A 7,867-nucleotide genomic window follows, 5' to 3' on the forward strand; every position below is an offset into this window, starting at 1 on the left:
TTTATTTGAATAGGAATAATTATCATCTCGATACGTAGAAAAAGCAGCATTCGAAATATAACAAATGACCGTCAGGAGCCCATTGTCAACGCAAACTGTTAGGAAAAAATATAACAGTAAACAAAAACATCTACATAATATCTTTCGATTTTTTCCTTAGGGAAAAAATGCCCATCCCAGCTGGATAGAAGATCGTCTTAAAAACATAAACAAGGATTTTATGAAATAACAAATAATGTTTGTAAGTGGGTTTGCAGGATCTGGCAAATAAAACTTTTTTTTAATCAATGTAAGGAAAACGAACATTTTAGATAAGCGAACAATTTTCGCTTATTTTCTTTCTTTTTCTTTTAATTTACGTCTATAACTCTTATCTCGATTAGTGTGTAGAAAAAAAAAACATTATCTCAAAACCGTACAAGCTTAATTAACTTAGGGTAGAAGCGCGGTCAATAATTAATGATATATGGTATAAATTTGTAAGCAGAGTCCGGTAAAAGTGTTATCTCTTAACTTTGGCAGTAATTTCTGTTGATAGCGTTCACGGACCACGTATTGCAATTATTGTAAACACTCCATAGCGCGATTTAGGGGAGTATGCAATGATTGCATGTACAGTTTTTCATTTCCTTCGAGAAGTGTTTGATTACCGATAAGAAACAGCCCTTTCAAGTGCATGTTTTGTCTTTATTTAATACGTGTTTTAAAACTTGCTTATGAAATCTATTGTTTTTTGGTCTAAATCTCTCCTTTGATTGGCTTGTAAGCGCGATGATTTTTCGAAACTCTGCATGTTTAAACGGCTTCTTTTAATTAAATGTTTAAGGTCGCATATACTTTGATACTCAAAAACATGCAATTCTTAGGCTCTGGCTGGAGTTGAACACGTGACTTTCCATAAATCGATTGAACTCTCTTCACAAGAGAACTGTAGAATCATACGCATAGGATAAAATAGAGCTTTTACAGTAAAAATATTTGGTTAATGCGAATTTCGGATCATGATAGTCTTGTAGTTGTAAGTACCAGTCAAAGGCCATTTGCAATTACGCCCCCCTACAAGGTTGTTCTACTAAAACTTGAATCTCAAATCAGACTTTTTGAATGCCTTGTAGGAGTCTTGGGTAAACCTCAGATTGGACCATCTAGTTTAGAAAAGTAAGTTCAATTATATGATGTCAGAAATACAGAGAAAGTTGACAGTTCGCCTGTTATTTACCACCTTACAAAAACGTATACATGATGCTGAATCTTTGAATGTAACGTACCTTTTTGAAGGAATCGGTAATTTAATTTCTTCTAGATAAGGCAGTGGTTAACCTTAGGGTCCTTCAGATCGGAATATGAGTACAAGATCGAGTATGAGTACGACTTCCCAATTTTACTCCTGCTACGTTCCCAGAGCATCTTACTCCTCCCTGTTGCTGACCAGTTGAAGAGAAGACTGTCGGTACGAGATTGGTGTGAAAGGTGATTATCGAAAGCGTACGCGCTAGGTGTGAAAATTCGTTGCCGAACTTAATCTCGTACTCGTACTGTAAACTTATTTAAGCCCTATCGTCTCTTTTACCAACATATAATTCTGTCAAGCAGGCTAGAGTCGCTCACGCAGCGTTTTATGTAAGTCAACAAACGGGAAATTAAACAAACTGTCCAAACATCTAATGACAGCTTTCATCTCCTTTGTTTTTTCTAAATTTCCATTCATCGTCGTTTCACCTGCCTTTATTTGCATTGCCGTAGGCTAAAATTTAAGTTTCTTTTTTTTTTTCATTTAATTCAAAACAACAAAGGCTGCTAAACTTGAGAAACATCCTTGTTTATGTCCAAACAGAAAGATAAGGTTTACTATTTGGTGTAAAATTTTAAACGCAGAAGTACGTTATTTTATACAGCAATAAAAGCATTTAAATGCAATTCTTGTAACCTGTCTTCGAATGACAAATTGCTTTTCCCGATGACATGACATGAACCATAACTTCATTAGTTGAGACGCGTCACATGTCGAACACCAGTACTCTAATTCGATGAGTTAATCTTTATAAACATTGAGTTTTGCAAGCTAAATTTTTCTTCTTCCCGAACTTTCCCAGCATATTTGCCTCGATAAAAAAAAGCCCACTGCCACTTTACTATACTGAAAAATAACACATTTTCAGTTAGGTTTTGAATTAAAAATTGCTAATTTAAAATATTGCTTTTATATACAATCGGAAATAGAAATAGAAATAGGTGTGTACGTGTGCAAAGCAAGCAAACATGACACCGATCCGGCGGCCAAAGACGAAACACACGTACATAACATCATAGAGACCCACATATCCATATTATATATATCGTTACTTAGCCGTCTAAACTTCTTTAATTCTGTAATTTAAGCTTCTTTAATTCTTTAACTGAAAACATTTCCAAAATTGATATCAGAAAAAGGATTGCCAATTTAATTTGGTTCAATTTATTCTGCCGAACTTTTTACCTAGTATCTTCGCATTTACATCATTCTTGGGCTTTATGTGTAGTGCCTGATTGATTATCTCAGTGACTTACCTTGGCTTATCAGATAAGTATCTGTTGCTTTTCTGTTTCCTTGAAGTTTTCGTACGATTTACTTCCCCTGCTGGTATAACACACCATGTACGCCCAATCAATACAATACACGAAGAAAATTGAATTATCAAGAAAACCTGTTTATCCTGTTTTGTTTTGTTTTGTTTTTTTTTTTCTTTTCACGTTCATGCACGCATACACAGTGGTTCGTTGTGGTTTAGTAATTTACTTGGCCTACTTCCCTCACACAGTTAATTATACTAATTTTTTATATTGTCATGACAACCATTTACTAATGGATGGTTTATAAGAGTCTCCAGGAGTCAAAAAGCCTGACTCGTGAGCAGTTGAGTGGAGGACCACGGGACATACAATGCTTTATTTACCTGCGGAAATAATCTTTTCCAAGAAGCGAAATAGAAAAACAGAAACAAGATTTAGTGCTTGTCTGAAAAGTCATTTTCAATATCTTAAACATTTTTACAATCAAGGAAAATATTTTTTTAGGGTTGCTCAAAATTGATTATTACTGCATTTGCTTTAATTAAGAGTCTATTATTCGAATAAACGCCGCACCTATTCGAAGGCGGCGTTTATTAATATTTATGTTCTAAAATGCGCCGTTTATTTCAGGGAGGCGTTTAATCGAATAAATATGGTTTCAGTTACGATAGTTTATGTCCGTTATGTGCATCTAAAATGTATTTTTCCTCTACGGCTACTATTCACTCATTACATTCCCAGAAACCTTTCCCAGTTTTACAATCTAGCCAATCAAATCATGTGTTTCCAGGGCCACCTTTTCCTCGTGAAAAGGTTTATAGCAGTCAGCCAGAGAGTACCCAGTTGAATTCTGTCAAGTTCTAAAGTCAAGAGAAAACACTTCGGTTAAATAGATTTTTAATATCAAGCAAAAATACTCTTACTTTTAACATTATAACATTACGCATAACATTATAACATTACGCATAATCTTTCTTATTCTAGCCGGCATTATAATGTCTAAAATAACTTGAATAGACATAGTTCACAATATAACAAACTATTAGGTAATTTTTTTAAGCAAATATATAGTGTGCCTGATACACGCGTTTCTAGAATGACGAACCAGCCTTTGGCTGTTTCACTAGGTGAACAACGCAATAATGTAAAGGATCACTATTATTAACCTAGATTTTTTTCGCAACTCGTCAGAGCCAACGAAACGCCTAATGAAAAAAAGGCAGGTGATGAGCTGCCCTTCATCTAACCCCAGATACTAAATCATATATGGCTCTACTGTACTGTTACCTTACGGATACCCTATTTAATCAAAGGCAATTAATAATGGTAATAGGACTGAGTGGAGTCCAACTCGGTCTGTAATCATACGAGTGATTAACAAAATCGGACGACCGCGAAGCGGGAGTCCGATTTGTTTAATCACGAGTATGATTACAGACAGAATTGGACGACACGAAGTCCTGTTACCAATTAATCAAGACTATGACAAAAATTGAGAAACAAACTACTGTAACCTTTAGTCTAATGGTTTAACGTTTTTATAAAAACTGAAAAACATAACAGTTTACTCAACAAAATGCACAACAACAGCGCGCGCAAATTGACGCGTACTGTCCAATTACACAGGCATGACGCGTAAACTGTCCTATTACACTGTCCAATTACAAGCATGACGCGTAATCTGTCCTATTAGCGCTCAAATCGGGCTGCTGATAACCAATCACCGATCGATAATTTTGTTATAGTTTTGATTATTATTGTTACCATGAAACAATTACAACCGCGCAATGATAGCTTATCCCTATGATAATGATCAGCTATTAAAAGCTGTGTTCTTAAGTATTTTAACTTAACGCGAACACAAAAAAAATCCTTACGGTTACTTTTTTAAAGGATATATAAACCACTTTTGGTGCTTTCAAAGCACACTCATGAAAGATTGAAAGAACTTTAAACAGCTGTAGAAATGCACGTCACACGTATGGTTGCCACAGCGATTGTTCTCTCAGACTTTATGAGTCAGAGTGTTTCTATAACTGTAAAATCCGAATGATTCTACACTACTTCTTGCTTATGAAGATAATAACATAATGCGCGCGCCTAATTACCTCAGTGTTACGTTAAAGTAAACAAAATAATTTTGAGTGTTTCTTTGTAAAAGGAATATGATTTTTTTTTCTTTTTTAACAGGTTTTTAGAAACACTAGCGGAAGTTTGGGAAACAGGAAAAGCTTTTTCGAGTTATCCCAAACTTTCACGAACCATGCACATACATGATTTTCTACCTGATTAGTTAAATTGAACATAACATACACAAGAACCCCGTAAATGCGACCATCAAAGGCTGTCACAAGTGTTATCCCGGTCACACTTGGAGTGCTCGTGTTGTTTACGACCTGCACGATATAAATCGGGAATTCTTCAAAGATTGGTAAAAAAAACCAGCAGTACTGATCAACAGATGGTCGCTTTTGCGGGGCTCAACTGCACTATGGTTCTAGGTACATTACAACATTATAATTGTTTTTTTTTTTAACCAATGGTTTTCCAGATCGTCGCTTGGATAACGAATTCGTGCAATCGGAATTTTTTTTCGACCAGTCAAACCACAACTCAAACCAACTGTGGTTTGGTTTACGACTGCCCGGCGCTTGCCATTGATTTGTAACATTGCTCTGGCCAGAACGACTGGCATTGACTACTTTGCTTTAGCACATTTGAAGATCGACTACCAAACGAAACATTATTGAAACTAATCAGTACATTGTTAGCCTAAAATATTATTCAAGCAACAAGCTAATTATCTACCAAATATTGGGCAAAGAGTATTTCATGCACAATATAACTAACATGTAAAGCACGATCGGACCCAGTGACCATTGGCTAATCAGACACCTACTATTTAGTAGTGTGAGCAGTATTTAACAAAACCGTCAATAAATCAGTTGGGTCGATATTCTATGCCGCTGGGCTGTGCTAAAAGACTGCTCGCTCTTGGTTTCCCGTTTTTTCTTTTTTGACTAGGATAGAAACAGGTTCGGGGCTTTAACCCTCGCCAACTATCCTCCGATAGAAATCTCGAACTCGCAATCCAATTGTTTAATACAAGACACATCCAACTGGCCAGTTGGACGCCAATTATTTCCTAACTTGGACAGCACATACAGTAGAATCCCGATTCTCGAACTCTCGGTTTCTCGAAGCAATTTTCGTTTCCCCTGGAGGTTCGAGAAATCGGAATTCTACTGTAGTGCTACAACATACCAATTACATTCTGAATCTTAAGGACTCAAATCGAACAACACATAGCATTCGATGTCTAAATATTACGATGCGATACAAAAGGTACATAAAAAAATAGGGCCCCAATGGGTCCATGTGTTTTTGCTGCTAGAGCAAAGTCTTAGGGAACATGTTGATGAAAGACAAGTGAGTCGAGATTGAAATCCAACGTCTTTTATTGTCTGTCACTTGTGTGCAGGTTAATAATTGCACTATATTGTAGTCACTTTGTGTTAATTCAATCCTGATAATTTTACTGATCAATGTTATGTTGAAATCAAAGACAGCAAAAATAATTAAATTACTAGTAAGTTAACGTAATGTCTGACATGATTGTCTCTGATAAAAAACAGTAACTCTTAACATTATAAAAAAATCTCAATGAACTCAATGTGATTCTTTTAGTGGCGTTATCTCACTGGTTACCGTTAGTTGTATTTGGAATCATTGTCACAATGGTAGCGTTTTAACAACAACGAAAAAGACAGAATCTATTGACCTTATAAGAACTCAATGTGATATATTTATTAGTGACAAGACAGTGGTTCTTTAACCACTTTCACCCAAATTAAACACTGGAACAACTAACTCTTAACAAACTTGTTGTGTCACCCTGAGTTAAATATGCAAAATTCAGAAATTATAAATAATCGCACGCGCACCGGCGTACAACAACAGAAAGACGGCGTTGAACGTAACGCAAAGTTCATTTTGAAAGCGAAAGTTTACAAATAATTATTATCATTCGTCAGTCATCCCTTCACGCATGAACACTCGTCGAATTTCAGTGTCTTCACAACAAGATCGGAAGATCGATAAGGACCAATTTTTGATTCTGCGAAAGTTCGTTTTCTTAAAGTTTTAGAAATTTGTGAAGTTGGAGGATTCACTGAGGACTGCGTAGCCGAAGATGCAGTGGCTCGCTGGACATCAAATTCTATTTTTCACGGCGTTTAATTAATCTTCACAAAATAAACATGTGGCGCCAGCGCGTCTGGCAGTCAAAAATTCATTTTTCAAAAAACTTTCCCTTTCCAGCTATTTTAGCGGGGCTTATACTATAGTACCTACCTGTCAGTCGTAGAAAAGCTGAATTTAAGGATGAACTGTTTATTAAATGAAGACCGTATTATTTTTTAATAACTAGTAAACAAACTGGTCGCCACGCATTTAAACACGAACTGACGAATGTTGCATCTGATGCAGTGAATCTGGTGAATGAGAACTTCCTTTAATATTTCTTTGTTTTCGACGGTGTGCACCACTGAATAAGTTTCTTTCCCATTGTGATGTTACTAGTATTAATTCGTTTCTAGCTGTCTTTTATATAGCTCGAATACAGCTACAATTAGCGGTGCAGCCTACCATGCAGCATGGTATATTCCTTTCCAGCTGTCTTTGCGTGACAAGTTACACGTTCATACATTTTATTTTAAAATATGAAGTTCAGAGTTAATACAGTACTAGTATGCTGTAGACAGTGTAGACAAGGTGAGGGTAAGTTTATTTTCAAAGCGAAAGTTTACAAACTGTGCACTAACCGGTCCTTTGGAGAAAATATTTATGACCTTCGGCGAGGTTCCAAGTCTTCGCTCTTTTCGTAAATGATGAAAACTGCAGAATAATTTTCTCATAAAACTGGAGTGGTCGCGCCACAGTTTGTTTTCTTTCCCAATGCGATATACTTTTAAATCGGTTTTCTGTTTTCCAACGTGTCCAACGTGGTTTGCGTTCGAATACTTTGGCCCGTAACTTCGAATGCGATCAGCGCTACGGTTCATTGGTTTCGATTTTGTTTGTTCATGGATTTGATTGACATCGGTAGTTCAGATTTCTCCTTTGTTACGGCACTTACACCTTACGGCACAAACTTCAGCTCTCAATGTGTTTTGCTTGCAGCCATTGCGGCTGCAGCAAAACACAAAAATGATTATAAAAAACAGAATCGGTTCAGTGAAAAGGTTCACCAAACAGCCTGTTATCTCCAAACCGCCATACAAACAAGACTCTACTCACAAGGGTCTGACGGGGTTAA

The sequence above is a fragment of the Oculina patagonica genome, chromosome 1 (assembly GCF_052425735.1).
Source record: "Oculina patagonica isolate OP01 chromosome 1, crgOcupat, whole genome shotgun sequence".
In the NCBI taxonomy this organism is placed as follows: Eukaryota; Metazoa; Cnidaria; class Anthozoa; order Scleractinia; family Oculinidae; genus Oculina; species Oculina patagonica.